We start from the raw sequence: 20,144 nt of genomic DNA, 5'->3' as shown, positions 1-20,144 counted from the left end.
TTCTTGGTGCAGAAACAGACAAGGTAAGAAGAATTCAGTGAAGCAGGGGACATGATTTCCTAGCTGCCAACCATGGGTGGCGCGTGGCTGTGTGATCTCCTGGCTTAGTCTGTTCTCGACTGTTCCCTGAAGGAATCGGAGTGTGTGTCCATTCAGGTCCTCTTGTAGCTCTAGAATTTTGTGAACATTGTTTTAAGTTTCTCCTGTCCCTTGTTTGTCCTTGGGTATGTCAGAGCCCTCTAAATAAGAGGCCAGGGAATGTGACTGCTCTGTTCCCTGGTTTATTGCCAGCACAGTGCCTGGAAGAGAATTGACACCCAATAAATATTCGTTAATGAAAGAGTGGATGAGATTTTCAGAAACCATCCCCTTTATTATGGAAATCATTAGACCACATGATCTTCTTTTGGAAGCACCAAACAAGAATTCTATATTTAGGTTCTTGGAATTGGGATGATACAGTCAGTGACATCATGTAATGGAAAGCATTTGCTCATTCTTAGGGTCCCCCTTGGGCCCGCCTGTGGTCCATGAGTGGATGTTATTAATTCTATTCTAGAGGTAAAGAGATGACCAGGGTCCAAGGCTGGCCTTCCAATCCCAGGGTCCAGGGTCCTTCTGCTACACCTCACTGTCTTTCAGTTCCCTGTTCTCTGTTTGGGAAAGTCACTCCATAACCCCTAAAGCTTTAAGCAGAAGTTCTCATACTTTGGTGTTCTCAAGAATTGCCCAGGGCTTAGAAATCTGCATTTTCAATAACTGTTAGAGGTTATTTGTATGCAAGTGGTCTGAAAACCACACTTAGATGAACTCTACATTGAAATATTTTAGATTCAGGGTTTTGTCAAGCAGAGGAGGAAGCCATGATAGGCCCTTAGGATCTTCATCAACTCAGCGGTTGTTTCCAAGGAGACTGGGAAACAGTAGTTCACGGTCGTTATGGGTGTACAGTGCCAAGAGCTTTACATACATTATCTTTAATTCTCTTAAGAGCCTGATAGGGTAGGTCCTGTTATTGCCCCCATTTAAAAGGAAACTGAGGCTCAGGCAAGGATGTCTGGCTTATCCACAGTTGGGGGGGGCGGGTTGACAACAAGATTAATCAAATCCTGCTACTGCCAGGTTAGGAAGAGTTTGCTTTTTATTACTTTTGTAACAGCTGGGGGAACAGGTGGGAGTCACTGGCTGGGGGGAATAGTAATTCATATTTTGACTTCCTCATCCACATCCTTTTCTTGAGCAGACTGCTGTTAATGATTGTGAAACCAGAAACCAGAACCGAACAGTAAAATGGGTGAAATTCACATTCCTTCTTCCCCTAGGTATATTCCTAGAACCAGCCCCTGCCATGTTCTGAATCTTGTGTTACTTTTACCTCAAAACTTAGCTGTAACAACTCAACAATAGGAAAGGAACAGTCATTAAAAATGGGCAAAAGACTTGAACATATACCTCAGTAAAGAAAATATGTAGATGTAGAGAAAGCATATAAAAAGATGTTCAGCATCATCTGTTGCTAAGGAATTTCACATAAAAATGGCAGTGAGATACTACTGTATCCCTATCAGAATGGTCAAAATCCAAAATACAGTTAGGGTCAAATGCTGGCAAGGATGCAGAGCAACAGGAACTGCAGATAAGGACCTAAAAAAATGCGTGCAGATACTTGAAAGACAGTATGTTGGTTTCCTACAAAACTAAACATAGGCTTGCTATATGATCCAACAATCACACTCCTTGGCATTTAATTCCCAAAGGAATTAAAAGTTTATATACACACAAAGAACTATACATGGGTGCTTTTAATTCATAATTGACAAAACTTGGGTCCAACCAAGGTGTCTTTCAGTAGGCAAATGGACATAACTAATATGGTATGTGTAGACAGTAGAATATTATTTAGAACCCAAAAGAAATGGGCTATCAAGCCATGAAATACATGGGAGAAACTTGAAGGGATATTATCAAGTGAAAGAAGTCAATCTGAAAAGGCCACACACTGCATTATTCTGATGATATGATGTTATGGAGACAGAAATAAGATCATTGGTGCCAGGGATTTATTGGGGAGGGAGGGATAAATAGAGACAGAGGAGTTTTTAGGACAATGAAACTACTCTGCATGACACTGTAATGGTTGGTACATGTCATGAGCATCTGTTAAAACCATCGAATGTACACCACCAAAACTGAACCCCAGTATAAACTATGGACTTTGGGTGATAATGATGTGTCTATGTAGCTTCCTCAATCATAACAAATGTACCATTGTGTGTGTGTCGGGGGGAGGGAGATGTCACTAGTGGGGAGGTTGTGTAGGGACAGGGACTATGTGGGAATGCTTCCTACTTTCTCCTCAGTTTTTCGGTGAACATAACATTATTCTAAAATATAAAATTTCTAATTAAAAATAAGTGGAACTCTTTTGTCTGGGAAATTTAAACACTGATTATCTGATGATATTAAGAAATCTTTGTTATTTAAAAATGTGATATTGATATTGTGGTTAGTTTTTAAGAAAAGAGTTTATGTTTTCTGGTTCGTCTTAGACTAGGTAACTTATGAGGGGAAGAAGTTTATTCAGCTCACAGATCCAGAGCAATCCAACAACATGGTACTGGCATCTGCTTGGCTTCTGGTGAGGTCCTGGTACCGCTTTGACTCAGGGTGGACAGTGGGCAGCAAATAGGCGTGTGCAGAAGAGGCAGGACACAAGGGCAACCTTGCTTTGTGACTACCCACTCTGTCAGTAATTCATTCATTCATTGAGAGTGAGAACTCACTAATGAGAGGAAATCCAGTCCTACAAGGAGGCATTGGTCCCTCTTAACAACCTAATCACCTCTCGAGGCCCCGCCACCCAGCATCACCATAGTGGGATCAAATTTCAACATGAATTTAGGAGGTAACAAACCATATTCAAACTCCAGCAGGGTTAAATGCTAAGACATATGTGAGTGGAATACAATGAGGTTTTACATTTGTTTTAAAATAATTCACTGTGGTAGGGAAAGTAGATGAAATAGGAAAAAGGTTGATAATTCTTGAAGCTGGCGGATGAACACACAGGGTTTATTATATTATCACTTCTAGTTTTGTATATGTTTGAAAATTCCATAATAAAAAGTTAAAAAAAAATCACCTCATACCTGATCCTCAGTCTCATACCCTCTGGGAGCAGATTTAGAGTTTATCTAAAGCACTTGAAGTTAATCATGGATTAATAAATTATTGCTGTATGAGAGCATTTACATTTTTAAAATGAATCTTCAATGACTTAATCCAAAGAAGTATTGTAGAAATTTCATGTGTAACCCAAATCTGATAGGGGAAAAACATTTTGTATCACTTTGAAATTTCCTGTTTGTATCAGTTTGAAATTTACCTGAATTGGTCCTGACTTCTGATTTGATAATTATTACCTTGTTTTCTAATAGTGCTTTATAATGTCAGGATACTGTGTAACATTTACAATGCCGTCAGTTGCAACAATTCCTAGTACTCATTACTTTTTTGTAACTCTATAGGGCTTATGGAATCCATCCTGTTGAACATGGGAACAAACAGGATTTCCAAGAGGTTAATTGGATTTAATTAATTAATTCTTGCACTTATCCATGTCTCCATATAAGCAGGCAGCATGCATCGAGCATCGGTTCTGTATCTGATATACTTCTGAGTTGATAATGATCTGGAGATGCCTAAAATGGTACATTGACTTTGAGGGGTTCCTACTCTGAGGGGGAAGGACAGCCAGTGTGCTAAGCGAATAAATCTGAGAGGTCAAGGGCTTCACGGAGAGCACAAGACTCATGCTTGGCCATGCAAATAAGGAGAAGTTTATTACCCAGTCAATTAACATTGGAACTAGAACCCAAACCCAGGGACCAGCAGTCTGTCTGCTATAACACAATTTCTGGGTAGCAATTTCATTTCTCTTTTCTGATCTTAGACTCCAGTTTTCTTTGTTACTTCGAATTCTTGAAGGATTTTTCTTAAAGCCTTCCACGGTACTGTTATGTTGCACAAAAGATCGTCAACCTACCTCTGTGTTGGGGGTGGAGAGTGTGCCCTGCTGCTGGGATGGACGGAGGGAGGCGGGATGCTGGCCTGCTAAGATGTAGCCTAGGGGCGCGCCCATCCCTCCTGCCACCAGTGACAGCACCCTGCTCTCTGCTGGCTTTCCAGGTGACTGATGGCAGGCAGATCTTGCTATTTACCTGTTCCTGCAGCCATTACTCACCTCTTCCCACGCACCCCCGCACTTGCACACAAAGCCGCAGAATGGTTTAAAAAAAATTTTTTTTTAAACCTTCCCCCAACCCCATCCTAAAATGTCAAGTACTTTAGTTTTGAGAAAAAAAGAAAGCTGAAGAAACCATGACTCATGGCAGGGCCGATAAACAAGATCTGAAGGTATGCTGGTGAGTCACGAGGCGCGCTGCCTTTATGTTGCGGTGAGGGCCTGCGATGGAGGAAGCATCAGGAGACCAGCCAGTAAAATTCCACTACTCTCTGAAGCCGAGTGGGTGGCTATTTAAAACTCCTGGGCTTTTTCCAGCCCCAAACTAGCGTAGGACTCTGGGTACCCTCAGGTATGTTGATTTACATAGGAAACTAGGAAGAATGATTATTAACAACTGGAAAAAAAAAATTATTATTTTTCTTTGCCCAGTGCCATGCTGAAGGAGCCCCGCGTGCTTCTGCAAGCCAGCAAGGCTGCGGAATTGTCTTGGACGGTATTGGGTTGCTAAGCAACAGCGCTGGCAGCATCCATCAAGCCTGGCAATGTCAGCGCCTGCGCGTGGCCTGCAGATCATACTTGCTCCCCTCCCCCGAGCCTCCCTTTGGACCACCGCGACCCTCCCCCCCTCCGCCGTGAAAATGTTAATTTCCATCTCGGGGTCAGGAGCTGTGCCAGGTGATCCTGTGTATAAAACAGCACAGTGCAGCACACGAAGGACAAATATTGTTCTTGGTTGCAAGGCAGGGCATGTGACGTAGTTGAAAATACAGACCCATTTGTGCGCACACCTCAGAGAAGGGGTTAGGCACAATTTAAAGTCTGCACGTCAAATATTCCTTTCTACGGCGTCTTTAAATCATTTCCCCCCTCGCTGCCCATCCAGTACGTTATTTATGACCCGTTCTGTCTATCCCACGCTCCTCCTCTGTGCCGTGGTCTCCTGGGTGATGGAGTTATTGTTTGTGCACAGGGATGTGTGGACAAAAGGCAGCCTGTTTCTAGAGGTGAGAGGACTCCGTGGTGAACGGTTGGAGATGGCTGTTTACAAGGCCATTGACTGTGGCAGTTTTGATCCGGAAGTGCCCATTTTCAGGGAAAGTCTCCACCAGGGCACTGTCTGTCTGTGCCTTTTACTTCCTGTCAGGAGGCAGCAGGCTGAGTGAGCCCGTAAAGAGCCTGAGGCACTGTGACAGACAGGAAGGAGTATCAGCGTTAGAATTAGACAGACCTAGACCCAAATCCTTTCTCCTCCTCCAACCTGCTCTGGCCTCTTGTCAAGTTACTCTCTCCATTGCTGAAAAGGATACTGTCTGAGTCCATTTTCTGTTGCTATAACAAAATACCTAAGATTGAGTAATTTATAAAGAACAGAGGTTTACTTAGCTCATAGTTTTCTGGAGGTTGGGAAGTCCAAGGGCGTGGCCATAGCATCTTCTCAGCATCTGGCAAGGGCCTCATGATACATCATGACATGGCAGAGGGCAGCACATGGTAAGAGAGAGAAAGCATGCCAGAGAGAGCTTGCTTTAATAACAGAGCTGCTCCTGTGGTAACCCATTAACCCATTAATGCATAAATGGGTTACTCTACTCATAAGGGTAGAACTCTGATGAGTCAATCACCTCTCCCAGACCCATATCCAAATTCAATCAATATGATTTGAAGATTAAGTTTCTGCTATGGTTTGGATCTTACGTGTCCCTGGAAGACCCAAGCGTGGAAGGCTTGGTCCCCAGCATGTGGACCAAGGAGGTGGAAGGGAAGTTAGATCATTGTGGAACATGCCCTCGAAGGGCTACTGGGACCCCAGCCCCCTCTTCTCTCCTTTCCTTCAGCTTCCTGTCTGCAGTGAGGCGAGCAGCTTTCCCCCACCACACCCTCCCTACCATCATGTTCTGCCTCGCCACAGGTCCAAGGTGACAGAGTCAAGCTACCATGGACTAAAATCCTCTGAATCTATGAGCCAAAATAGACATTTCCTCCCGTTAGGCTGCTTATCTCAGGTATTTTGTTATATCGACAAGGCAAACTTATGGTTTCTAACACGTGAAATTTGGGGACACACTCGTACCATAGCGGATGTTAATCAGAAAATCTCACCGGGCTGTTGGGAGGGCTGAGTGTGATAATGCATCCATAGCCTGGCCTGCGGTGTTTATTAAATGGCAAATATGATAAGGATGGAGTGAATTACCGCTGAGTCCCAGTTGGAAGGGCATTTAAAATGTCATTTGGCTCGGCCCAGTGAGGAATGCTAATTCCTCCGTTTCTCCCTGTGGAGAAGCAGGGCAGGCTCCAGATGGACTGCCGAAGGCTACGCAGAGTTGAGGTTTGGTGACAGGACTAGGTTACAAACCGTCCCTCAGACTCCCGCCCCGTGGTCTTTCTTCTGGGCCCATTATATCTGTTACTCTCCTTTCTTGAAATCATCCCTGGCGGTTGGAACCTGAACATCTCCCTGGCAGAGAAGCTGTTCACTGATGCCTGTTCTCTAGTCACCTGTTAGAAATGACTGCGGATTCCAAGAACCTTCAGTTTGATTCCAATTTTTATAAAATTCAGTCATGGAAAAGTGGTCAGCAGACACCTTGGCATCAGGGCCTCTGGGGAATCACAGCTTCTGGGAGGAACGACTATTTTCCCAGCATGCCTGTGGGCTCAGGCATAGTACTGCTGTCTCCTGGGCTATTTGGACTTTAGGACACAAGAAGTGAAAGCTACATCTGGTTCCTGTGTCAGAGACACGTGACCTTGAAGGAGGTTGAACCGGAGTCCCGGGCAGGGCAGAAGGTGAGTGCGCTCTCCTAGATTCACCCTCTGAATACCTCAGTTAGTGGAACTTGGCAACCTGGGTCCCAGCCCTGCTCAGAACAACGCTAGGACCTAGTGGAGGTGAATAGCTGCTCAGATGGTCGATGAGAGGCGCCAGAAATAGCTGCCAACCCTCTGGTGCTGGAGATGGGCCCTCAGAGCAGGGAGCTGGGCTCCAGCCAGTCAGGCGAGTGAGGATGCCGAGGTGTGCCCCGCGCGGCTCAGCAGATGAGCGCGGGGAAAGAGGCTCCTCTACCGCGCACCCTTCTCCTTTCATGTTAGTCAAAGGTGCTCTCTTTCCCCATCTCTCCTCCCACCTCTCTTTACCACCAAACAGTATCTTTACCTGCAGAACCAATGCCAGGAAGGATCTTCACGTCTAAGTGGATGTTGGGTTTTGGATCTCAGATGTTCCCCCAAAGCTCATGCACTGAAGGCTGGAGCCTTGGTTGATGGTACTTTTGGGAGGTGATGGAAACTTGGGGAGGTATGGCCTGGTTGGAGGAAGTAGGTCACTGGGGCCATGTCCTTGAGGGCAATATTCCCATCCTGGCTCTTCCTCCCCTCCCCCCCCTCCTCCCCTCTCCCCTCCCCTCCCCTCCCCTCTCCTCTCCTCTTCTCCCCTCCTCTCCCCTCCCCTCCCCCACTCTTCCTGGTTGCCATAGGAGACCTGCTTCACTTCACTAGCCACTCCCTGCCATGATGTCCTGCTTTGCCAAAGTGATGAGGCCAAATGACCATGAACTGAAACTTCTGAAACCATGAGCCCAAATAAACATTTCCTCCTCTTAAGTTGCTTATCTCGAGTATTTCGTCACAGTGATGGAACACTATTACTGTGGGGATGTAGAAGGAGATTGGGGCACATTATGAATTCTGAAACATAGTAACCCTCCTGGTGCAAAACCTCCTGGCATTCAGGATGAACCATCCCAGCCTTTTTGGTGCAAAGCTGAGCACATAAGAAACTAAAGAATATCCCCAGGGTCCAAATTCAGAGGAAACTGAAGGTCAGAGTACCGAGCACATACTGATGTGATGGCATCCCTAAGGGGCGCGGGGCAGCCTTCAGGCTGTTTTGGTAACTTGGTCATTTGGCTTTAAGAGCTCCTCCAGGACACTTGTGTGGTTACCAGTTTCGAGAAATTATAAATAGTGCTGCTGTGAACATTCTAGTATATGAATTTTGGTTGCACCTAAGACATTTCTGTTGAACAAAAATCTGAGAGAAAAATTTTTGGATCTGGGTATGCATAAATTCAGATTTGGAGGATATTACTAGACAGTTTCTCAAAGTGGTTGTCCATTTTAAATCCTAGCATATGAGCCTTCGAATTGCTCCCCAATAATTGGTATTCTCTTTTCCCCAGCTTCGTTTTAGTCCTTCTGGTTGGATTTGCATTTCCAAGAAGATGAACCAGAGTATGCCCTTGAGTACTAATACTAATGAGCATCGCGGCCATTTGGTATGGGCTGTTGTCATGTGCCTGATCGGGTATTTTGCTCATTTTTCTTTCGGATTAGTCAGATTTTCATTGTTGTAACAAAATTTCTGAGATAATCAATTTAAGAACAATAAGGTTTAATTTGGCTCCCAGTTTCGAATGTTTCAGTCCATGATAATTTTGTGCCCGTGGCAAGGCAGAATGTTCCAGCAGGGAGCATGTGGTGAAAACTGCTTAGCTCGTTGTGGCTTGGAAACAGAGAGTAAGAGACTAGGGTCCTAAAATCCCTTTCAAGGGCATTCCTCCAAGACGAGAGGACTTCCAGTAGGCTCCAGCTCCTAACGATGCCACTGGCTCCCAACAGTGCCGAGGTCTGAGTCCCACGCCTGTATCACCTGGGCCTTCGGAGGACACCAGTGCAAGCTCTGGCAGGTCATGTGCTGCTTTCTTGTTGAATTTTAGTCCTTTCTATGCCTGAAACATTCATCTGTGTCAGATAACTCTGCTGTACATCTTCTCCCACTCTTTGGCTTGTCTTTTCACTCTCTTGATGGTGCTTTTGATGAACAGACATCCTTGATTTTGTTAAAATCCAATCATCTGGCTTTCCTTGATAGTTATTACTTTGTGGGACATTTTAAAGAAAAACCGTTTGGTTTACTCTGATGAAATAAAGATATTTTACAATGATTTCCTTTAGAAGTTCATTGTTTTCTCTCTCAATTTTAAATCTATAATCTATCTGGAATTTATTTTTTGTACTTAGAGACATTTGGATTTTTATTTGGTATTGATATTTTTTATATTTGGATATCCAACTCTCCCAACACCGTTTGTTGAAGATAGTATTCTTTTCCTCATTGTATTCCACTGTCATCATTGCCACAAGTCAAGTGACCACATATGTACTGGTCCGTCTCTGATTTTCTGCAATTCTGTTGGTCTGTTTGTTTACCTTTGTTAAACTATTGTGCTGTATGTCATTACTTAACTTTATAATGAGTCTCAAGATCAAATAAGGAAAGTCCTCCAACTTTGCCCTTCTACACTATTGTCCTTTGTGTTTATATATAAAGTTTAGAATCAGCTTGTCAATTTCCGTGTATACTCACACTAAACCTTCTGGAATTTTTATTAGGATTACATTGAAACTTGAGATATATATCACATTGCAGAGAGTTTATGTCTTTAAATATTAAATCTTCCAATGTTTGAATGAAGCTTTTACACTGCTTTAATTACATTAATACTTAAGTATTTAATGTTTTGGATGCTACTGAGTATTAGTCTATTCAGGCTGCTGCAAGATACCACAGACTGGATAGTTTAACCTGCAAAATTATCTCACAGATCTGGAATCCAGGAAGTTCAAAATCAAGGTGCCAGCCAATTTGGTTCCAGATAAGAGCTGCTTCCTGGCTTGTAAATGGCTGCCATCTCACTGTGTGCTTATGGGATCTCTTCTTTGTGCATAAGTAGGAAGAGTGAAGGAAAAAGCTTTCTCTTCTTAGAAGGCCACTAATCCAGTTATGAGGGCCTCACCTTCAAGACCTCATCTCACCACCCAAATAACCTTCCAAAGGTGCCATTTTAAAATATCATCACATTATAGGTTAGGTTATATGAATTTTGGAGGAACACAAATATTCAGGTAATAGCATGCTGTAAATTCTTCATGTACTTAAAGGTTCAAATGCATATGATCCCTTCAGTCTGATCTATGACTTGAATATTTGTTGCTAAGAGTAGTGTGTTAGAAACAATCCCCAAAACCATACGTTAATAATATGTAGAGGTTGGACCTTTGGAAGATGATTCATGGGTTCATTTAGAGATTTATCCATTAATTGGTTAATAGTTTATCAAAGGAGTAGGTTACCTGTCACAAGAGTCTGTTATAAGAGCCAGTTGGTAGTGTCTTGTGAGCCTATTCACAAGGCCTACTGCCTCAGGACTCTGCAAAGACTCTCCACCAGTCAGAAGGCTCTCGTTGGAGACAGCCCTTTGACCATTGACTTCCAATGACCATGGACTTCCAAATCTGAAATAAGTCTCTTTTCTTTATTACCCTATCTCAGGCATGCTGTTATAGTCACAGAAAACTGACTAAGACAGTCTGGGAATTCCCAAGCAGAGACATTAGTTATAAAAGTGGTCTCAAGCACTGGTGATATGCTGCAACATCTGTCAGAAATAAAATCTCTCATGACTTCAATCTAGATAGTTCAATATTGAGACAAAATAAAGTCCTACTAAATGTGATTTTGTAATCTACAATTACAAAACAAAACAGTCTATGAACAAGAGTCAGCTGATTAAATAATTTCCAGATTAGATCTCATGAATTTAAGATAATAGAACTATCGAATGGACTATAAAATACATTTAAACTGATTAAAAACTTCAAAGAAGAAATTAGATGTATATAAGGAGAATAAGACATTATTAAATAGAAGGCAGTTTTGAAGCAATAATCCAATAATATTAATAAAAATGAAAAATAAATAGACATTAACATTTAAAACTCAGTGGACATACCAGAGATAGTTGAAAGAAAATTAAGGAATTGAAAGATAGAGCAGAGGAAATTTTACTGCATGCAGCTCAGAGAGGTTAAAAGATAGGGCCAACCACAGTGGTTCATGCTTGGAATCCCAGTGACTTGGGAGGCTGAGGGAAGAGGATTGCAAGTTCGAGGCCAGCCTCAGCAACTATGGGAGGCTCTAAGCAACTTAGTGAGAAACTGTCTCCAAATGAAAAATGAAAAAGGACTGGGGATGTGACTCAGCGGTAAAGCCCTAAGTTAAATACCCAGTACCAAAAAGAGAGTGAGAAAAAAAGGATAGATAATAGGAAAGAGAAACTGAGGCAAGTAGGGAAGGATGAGAAATTCTAATATACAAATAATGGAATTTCCAGAAAGCAAGAAAGAAGAAGATGGTGAAGAATCAGTACTCAAAGTATTAACGCTCAAGAAAATTTCAGTTTGATTAAAGACTTCAATCCTAAAAATTAAGAAGCCTAATAAATTAGGAGCAAAAGTTTTATACATCTGTAGTATCCAGGAAAAAGGGGGAAATCTATAAAACCCAAACAATGCAATGGAAGGAGAAAAAGAAAACAAAAGGAAGAGTAAGTAGGAGAAAGAAAATGATAGCAATAAACCTGAGTATGCGATTAATCCCAGTAAGTACAAATGGCACAAATTGGTTAAAAGACAAACTGTTAGGCTAGCCTCCCCCACCCCCACCACACGCACACACAGATTGTAGCTGTCTTTTGTTACAAGAGTGAAATGGAAATGATGAAAATATACACCAAGAGAATATTTATCCCAAGAAAGCTCGTATAGCTACAAAAATATCTAAAATAGACTTCAAGAATAAAAGCCCTCTTGGAAAAACAGTCTTTACATATGGTAAAAGGGACAGCCCATTAAGTAACTACCTTCATTGCACTTGACAAGACCACCTTAGCATTCAGGTGACAAAGCTTGCGTAACTAGGGGAGAACACCGGGGAATCCACACTCCATAGGAGACTTTTAACATACCTCCCTTGGTGATCGGCAAACCAAGAAACAGAAAATTAGCAAGACAGGATATTTGAATGACAATTAATAATCTTGAATAATTATTACGAAGATGTATTTCACATTTACCATTAGTGAATATATTAGTTTCAAGCAAACCCATGTATCACGTAGCTATGTCATAAAGCCATTTATATAAAGAAAGCTCAAAGACTTATCAAATTATACTGTACAGCATTTAGGAGCATTTTCTACATTAAAAACATAGAACACATGGGAGCAATAAACCCAAATTCAGGCATCGATTTTTCTAACCGTGGAGGGAGGAAAAGAGGGTGAGGGGTGGGGGAGGGGCATGTTGGGGCATCAACAGTATCTGAGTTTTTTTTTTTTTTTTTTTTAATTTAAACCAAAGACCAGCTTCCTGTCTTGGTTCAGTGGAGTACACCCCCTAATCTGATCTGTCCCACTGGTAACAACTACGGCTTCTAAATGAAGCAATTACTTGAAAACTCTGACATGTCCCAGCAGCCAGAGTGAGGGTAGCCAAGCTCTGGAGGACAAGCCACTTGATCGTGGTGTCTTCCCTGTCCGCTATTCCCCGGGGTCTGTGGGGCATCACCTGCCGCTGAGCCTCAGTTCTGGCGAGGATTCAGCCTCTTCCCTGAAGGGCCGTCAGGAGCGCTGTGAAGCAGTTCCGAGGGCGTGGAGCAGACATCTGGCCTGCATGGCGGACTTCCTGGACCCGTTTCTGTGTGCTTCAGCTACCCAGCGCCCTCTTGCACTTTGAATCTAGGAGCAGAATCGACAGGGCCCAGCATGGGTGAGGTGGGCTCTCAGGGCATTACTGTGGCCACCAAAGAGCTAATGCTTGGGCAGCTCCTTCCTGCTCACTCGCACAGTGACCGTATGAAGGTGGGGTCACTGCCTTGCTCCCTAAAATGAGCTGGGGCATCTATATGTTCCTTTCTTCAATCACTCAGTGCCTATACCTGTCATCCTCGTCACTCACACACACGCAGATTTAGTGAATGCTGATCACAGCTCCTGAGGGAATACAGGGTTTGGTTCCTATGAGCTGATGGTCTCACTTTCCTCAGATCACCCACATATCACCACTTTGTGTGTTTCTGTTCAAAAGACCCCTCATTTAATATGTGCCTGCTGTTCATTAGCATTGAACTCACAGCCATTGAGATAACAGGTATTTTCTCCCCAAGGTGAAAATACCTTCTAGAGCTTAGAAGTTCAGTACACTAGACAGCTCTTAAGCATGATGCTTGGGTCATTTTAAACAGCGAAATCATCAAGAAGAAGCACAAAATGAGAACAACATGTGGCATTCAATAGTTTCTGAAAAGGACACTGATTTGCAGAACGAGAGCTGAAATAGAAGAAGACAGCCACAACTTTCAGTAGGATGTGCACTTTGGTGATGTAAATTGTTCCATTGCTCTGGGCACACATTTGGCAATGATGGAGAAGTGGGGGTTCTGGAAAGATCTCTATGACGCATAATAGTGGTGAGTTAGCCGCACACAAGAATGACAGGGAGAAAGTTCTAGGCCATGGGAACTGCAGGTGCAAAGGCCCTGAGATGGGAGGAAGCCTGGGAGACTCAAGCTCAGGTATCCATCTGTCAGCAAGTCACGTGGCTCTGCCTCCCTCTTGTGTCCAGAGTCTGCTCACTCCTCACCACCTCCTGGACCACCCTACCAGAGTGGTACCGCACAGGACAGATGCAGGAAGGTGACCTGAGACGTTGGCGGGAGCCGGATTAGGCAGGACTTTGCCATCCCTACAAAAGTGCTTGGTGGAAGTTGGAAATACTGTGGGAAGCCATGAGATGAGATGCCCTTTATAGTCTAAGTCCAGGTGTTCTGGCAGAGAAGAAGCTTCGGGAGGGAGTGAGAGCAGATTCGAGTTCCCTGTGTGGTCCCCATACCAGCCTGAGCTGGGCGCTGGGAGTGGAGGTGGGGAGAAGCTGTCGATTTGGAAGCCATTTTGGAGGTGGCATGGTCAGGACCTACGGATCAGGGAGGTGTGGGCGAGCATCCTGTGAGAGGCTCAGGACCCCCGGGCTCGGCCACCCAGGCTCAGCTCTTCCTGTTGCTTAGCCCTGGCCGACCTGACCTCACCCAGTGCTGAGGGAACTTCTGCATCATCCGTCCAGGTGGACGCAGCTCTTGGGGGTTCCTTTCCTCGTATCCTGTAGTGCTATTGATGATGCCCGTGTTTTTATCTCCCACCTGGAGACCCCCACCCCAACTCCAAAATTCCTGCCTCCAATGGTGCACTCAGTGCCCGTATCTGAACAACTAACCTGACAAATTGAGCCGCCGAGATGTCTCCCAAAATGCTGCTCCCCACCATTTCCTCCTCTCAGTTGATGGCAGCTTTATTCTTCTCATTATTCGGGCCCCAAACTCTGGAGTTGCCTTGGACTCCCGTCACTCACACCCCCTCTTCACCTGTGAGCAAACCCTTTGGTGCTACCTTCCAAATACATCTGGAGCACTTCCCTGACCCGCCCTGCTTCCAGCCTCGGCCTCTGGTCACTTGGATAATCACAAAGCCTCGGGGAGAGACCTTTGCCTCCCTGACGTCACCTTGGCTGCCCCGTCCTCCCAAGCTCCAGTCCTGCAGGCTGGCCTGTGCTCGTCCATGGACACCCCAGCACCGTCCTGCTCAGAGCCTTTGCACTTGCTGTTCCCTGTCAGGAAACCTCCCCAGATCTCAGCTCGGTCCAGCCCTGGCCTCCTTCTGTTCTCACTCGAATTTCCCCCATCATCCTAACTAAAATTGCAAATAACTCCACCCTTCTACACCTACCCTATATCCTCACACAAGTCCATATAGCACTAATCACCTTTTAACATTCTGGGTTTTTTTTCCCGACTTACTTATTTATATATATTTCTTAGGTAAATCAAAGAACCTAGACAGTTGACCCTCTGTGCCTGGGGGTTCTGTGTTTGCAGATTCAACAAACCACAGCACAAAAATATTTTGGGGGAAAATTTGTATCTGTATGGAGCACGTATGGACTTTTTTCTTGTCCTTATTCTCTAAACAATATAATATAAGAACTATTTGTATAACATTTATATTGTATTATATATTATAAGCCATCTATTTTTTAGTTTTTTAATTTTTGGTACAGGGAATTGAACCCAGAACTCAGTGGCTGCTTTACCACTGAGCTACATCCCTAGCCCTTTATATTTATTTATTTTTTAAAATTTTGAGACAGAGTCTTGCTAAGTTGATGAGACTGGCCTTGAACTTGAGATCCTCCTGCTTCAGCCTCCTGAGTTTCTGGGATGACAGGCGTGTACCACTGTGCCTAGCTATTATAAACCATCTAGGGATGATCCAAACTATATGAGTAGGCTATATGAAAATATCATGCTATTTTTATATAAGATACTTGAGCATCTTTGTAGAATTTGGTAGTATAGGGGAGTGTCTTGGAACCAGTCCTGTGGGTAACAAGGGATAAGAGTATTGTCTTTTCTTTCTTTCTTTCTTTCTTTAAATTTTAGGCTTTTATTATTTTTTATTTGTTCTTTCTATTTGTTCTACATGACAGTAGAGTGTATTTAATGTCAAAATACACTCTAATCTTTTCTTGCTGCAATGTCAACTCCACAAAGGTAAGAATGCTTGCTTATTTTGTCACTGTTGTGTCCTCAGCTTCTAACATGCTGTCAGCAGAATGCTTGCTGTCAATGTCTTGCAGTCCCTAAGAAGTTAATGTTTTTCTTTTTCTTTTTTTGTACCAGGGATTGAACCTAGGGGCACTTAACCATCAAACCACAGCCCAAGCCCTTTTTATATTTTATTTTGAGAGAGGGTCTTGCTTAGCTGCTGAGGCTGACTTGAACTCAAGATCCTCCTGCCTCCGCCTCAGAGCTGCTGGGATTACAGGTGTGCCCCACTAGCCTCTCTCCTTTGATTTTACACGGAACCCAGCATGTTAGGTAGCAGGTCCTGACTGTGAAGACCACAGTAGGCACTCAATAAGTAACTCAATGAATGAATGCTGAATCATTGGTTTGCAAAGCAGATGTGAGATAAATGGTTGCTGACTGGTCAACTGAATGAAAGATAGGCATTCATTCATTCAATCCTTCGCTATCATTCAACAAATATTTATCTGCCATCCTTAGGAAACAGGACTTTTGTACACTGATGGCCTCGTTCACGATGCCCAGCAGTCATAGATTTCAGGTTTGCATCTTGAGATGTAGTGATTGTCCCCATTTATAGACGAGGAGACTGAGAAGTTGCTGCTTGAGGTCATGCAGCTGGTGAAAGCCATAGCCCAGTGGCCGGGGCCGCTCCTGTACTCTGGGCATCCCCACTCGAAGCCTGCTCCTGCCAGGCACTGATATCCTCTGTCCACCTTCTCTCACTTCACCCTACCCTTTCAGCCCTGGAAGGAAGCTGCTCCCAGCCCTTTATGTCCCATTGTGAATGCATCCATGTGTCATCTCTCCCGGGTGGAACTGCTTCGTAAAGTCATCTCTAACTGAGGAACAGAGGCGGTTCTCCAAGCAGAAGGACTTGCAGACCTGAGGAAGCTGGTGTTGAGGTCCCAGGGTAAGGGTGGGGTCTACAAGCCCTGAAGACACCTCAGGCAGGTGCCTTCGAATCGGCTACACGTCAGGTCATGCCCCAGGTGCAAAAATGGAAAACTTGTCCTACTTTAAGCTCCATGTTCTAGAAAGCTGTGAGATGCTGGGAAGATCCATTTTGAGTAATACCTTTTATAAGGAAGAAGTAAAAAATGCTTATTAATCAGAGGCTGAGTTTTTCTTAGACAAGGGTGGCAACCCAGGTGGAAACACACATTTACAAACCTAAGTGTGTAGAATTGACATCTCCTACGGGCAGGGCTGGGGATTAAGCCAGAAGCGACTGTCTGCATCCTCTGGAATTTATGGGGTAGAAATGGGGACCAGCTCTTAGTGATGAAATTGATGAAAATCATTTGGTAGAGGAGTCACATAAAAGGATGAAGGTTCCAAAGACTAGACCTTGGCATTTGTCTTTGTAGTTTCATTTGAAAATGAGGGGCGCATGCCTGAAGTTCTCACAACAAAACTACAGGTATTGAAGCTATAAATAAATACACATGTAAGGATATAATGTAATACATATCATAATTAACAGTAAATATATGAACATAAATATCCTATTTATGAAATGTGTGTTTTATATAGGAAATATATTTGACACATTTATGTATAAATATAAAATAATTATATGGTTAAATTAAACATTGTTAGTATATTTTGATTACTATAAGTAAGCTCAAGTATATATATATAGATATATATAATAAAATATGATATGAAAATGAGAAATAAATCTAAGGGGTGTTATGTATTGAAATTACATGGCGAGTGTTCGTGTAGGCCTTTCCCGCTGTATTAGGACATTTTAGAGGTGAGTGATAAAAACTGAACCTAGTCTGTCAAACAAAGGCGGAATCGATGGTTGATCAATTACTTCTCTGATTAGAAAAGTCAGGGGTGAGTTTGGAGCTGAACTGGGAACTGTTGCCTCACCTCTGGGCCTTCTGGCTGGATGCTCAGAGGGGCTGAGAGAGGGATGGGCAGGAGGGGTGGGGAGCTCCGATAGGCCAGACCCTCAAGGGGAAAGCCACTGGGACTCAGGACCCCAGGACCAAGGCTGTCAATGTTGGGATGCAGCGGCTCCTGGAACACAGGAGAGGCCGTAGGGATCACCCGTCTCCCTTCTCAGGGCTGTCTGCCCACGAGCCAAGGACACATTCTGCCTGAGACTGATCCGAAGCCCGTTTCTCAGCAAACCAGCCCAGTCCCTGAGCTGGTTCCATTTTCCCAAGTGTTTCCTCTTCCAATCTAAAGCCTGGAGGGAAGACACGTTTCCCAGTCTTATTTCCTTATTTTGCATTAGGAGGATTAGGTCAAATGTGGGCTCTGAGTCAGACAGACCTCCGTCTCCACCCTGCCTGGATTGGGGAGAGTAGGAACTTGGGGTAGTTCTGAGGTTCTGCTGACCTCACGCTCACCATTTGTAAAATGGGGATACAATTCTATCCTTCTTAGTTTTATGGTGAGAATTAGATAAAATAGCACATACTACCAAATAACTCAGGTCCGGTCAGTTTTCTTTCCAGGGCCTCCGTGGGAGCTTTGGAAATGTGCACAGTGACCTCAGCAGTGACCCTGCCACGCCCTTATCTTATCACTCGCCACATCCTGTCGTGTTGAAATCATCCGTGTAGGCCTGTTCTTTTTTCCCCACCACAGGCAAGTTCGTTGAGACCCAGAGCCATGTGTTATCCATTTTCATGTCCCCGATATCAAACTCAATGCCTGGGACCCATTAGGAATTAATCAACATGAAACCGCTGACCTAGTGACCCACTGGGCAGAGCTTTGAGGGTGACTGATTAAAGCTGCCTTTAGAAAAGCAAGATATGGTGGTTCATTCACACTGAGCAAATGTTGGATTTCACTGAACCTGGAGTGCATGTTTATCTGGACCCCAAAGGGATCTTATCAGGGAGAGGCAGCCTGGGGAAGAGCCGCTGTGGAGTTTCACTGTTGGGTTTGAACTCTTACTCCACCACCTGCCTCCTTGTGGCATCTTGAGCAAGTTTTTGATTTATTTATGCCTCGGTTTCCTCATCTTTAAAATGGGACAGCAATTATATAAATCATATACGGTTGTTGGGAGAATTAAATGAAATAATATATGAAAACATTGTATATACACAGAAAATAGTTCAGCTAAGGAAGGGACTCTGAACTGAGCCTTCAGGCTTTGCTTGACAGGTACTATATTTGTGGGAATACAGGTTTAGCTGCTGTAACAAAGAGACTCCAAAGTACAGTCATGTATCCAGGGGAAGTGGATCACTTTGCAGGTCAACAGTCTAGAGATCAGCATTTCAGGGACTATCAGTCAGCTTGGCATTCGTAACGTGAACTTTCCATCTCTGTGTCTGAGGAGACTGGTCCAATTTTTGTCATCTTCATCCAGCAGTGGAAAGGGGCTTTGGAGGGGAGGACCAGGAACCAGGGGTGATGACACTATCAATTCTTGGAGGGCAAGATCAAGATCAAGATGCTATCTAATCACATGACCATAAGTCCTATAAGTGAGGCTAGAAATGGAGTCTTTAGCCGAGTGGCTGTGTGTCTAGCTAAAATGCCAAGCATTTTAGATTCGAGATGCTTGGGACCAGAAGTATTTCAGATTTCAGATTATTTTCCAGGTTTCACAATATTTGCAAATACATAATGAAAACCTTTTAACACTTTGTGCACATAGCCTGAGGGCAATTTTATACACTATTTTAAATAACTTTGAGTCTGAGGCAAAGTTAGTGTTCCAAAAATCTCACATCCTTGAGAGTTTTAGATTTCAGATTTTCAGGTTAGGGACACTCACCTTGCACGACAGAAAGACAGCACAGGAATTGAGGGTGACCAACAGCCCGCTTGTTCTAGCCATACAGGACCTTGCAGAAAAGGCAAGGGCAATAGCAACCTCTCAGAAGGGCTTTCTGCAGAATTCCCTCAACAGCAAGTGCATTGTACAAAGCCCAGCTCCCCGTGAACTGGAAGGTAATTTAGGAAATGATTCAGGCTCCCTGGCTGACTCATACTCCCAGCATCCTGGAGAGAAAAGTAGCCATACACCCATTTGGGGCTTGGGGTGCAGTGTATAATAATAATAATGACTTTGGCACTGAAAACTTCCTGAGGGTTAATGAATGACTGGCTTGGATTAATAGCTCAAATAACTGTTGGTCTATCAACTCCTTCCAGCTTCATATTAATCTACAGGAAATTCTTTGTACACCCAGCTATTACTGCTTCAATCTCACAAAGTAAAAATGAATGGATGTTTCATTGGAACTCAGAAAAAAATCTTGGTCACCATTGTGTGTGACCACCATGCAATTATTATTATTTTTTTTTTCAGGCACATTTCCTGCATCTTCTTTGGTTCTTTTTCTGGCTTCAATTTGTTGCAGTGGCAGCAGCAACAGCAGCAGCAGCAGCAGCTGGCCCTCCAGATTAGCTTTAATCCTCTTGCTATTTATAGTA

The sequence above is a fragment of the Sciurus vulgaris genome (genome assembly GCF_902686455.1).
Source record: "Sciurus vulgaris genome assembly, chromosome: 10".
NCBI classification, from domain to species: Eukaryota; Metazoa; Chordata; class Mammalia; order Rodentia; family Sciuridae; genus Sciurus; species Sciurus vulgaris.
Note: the sequence above shows the minus strand (reverse complement) of the source record.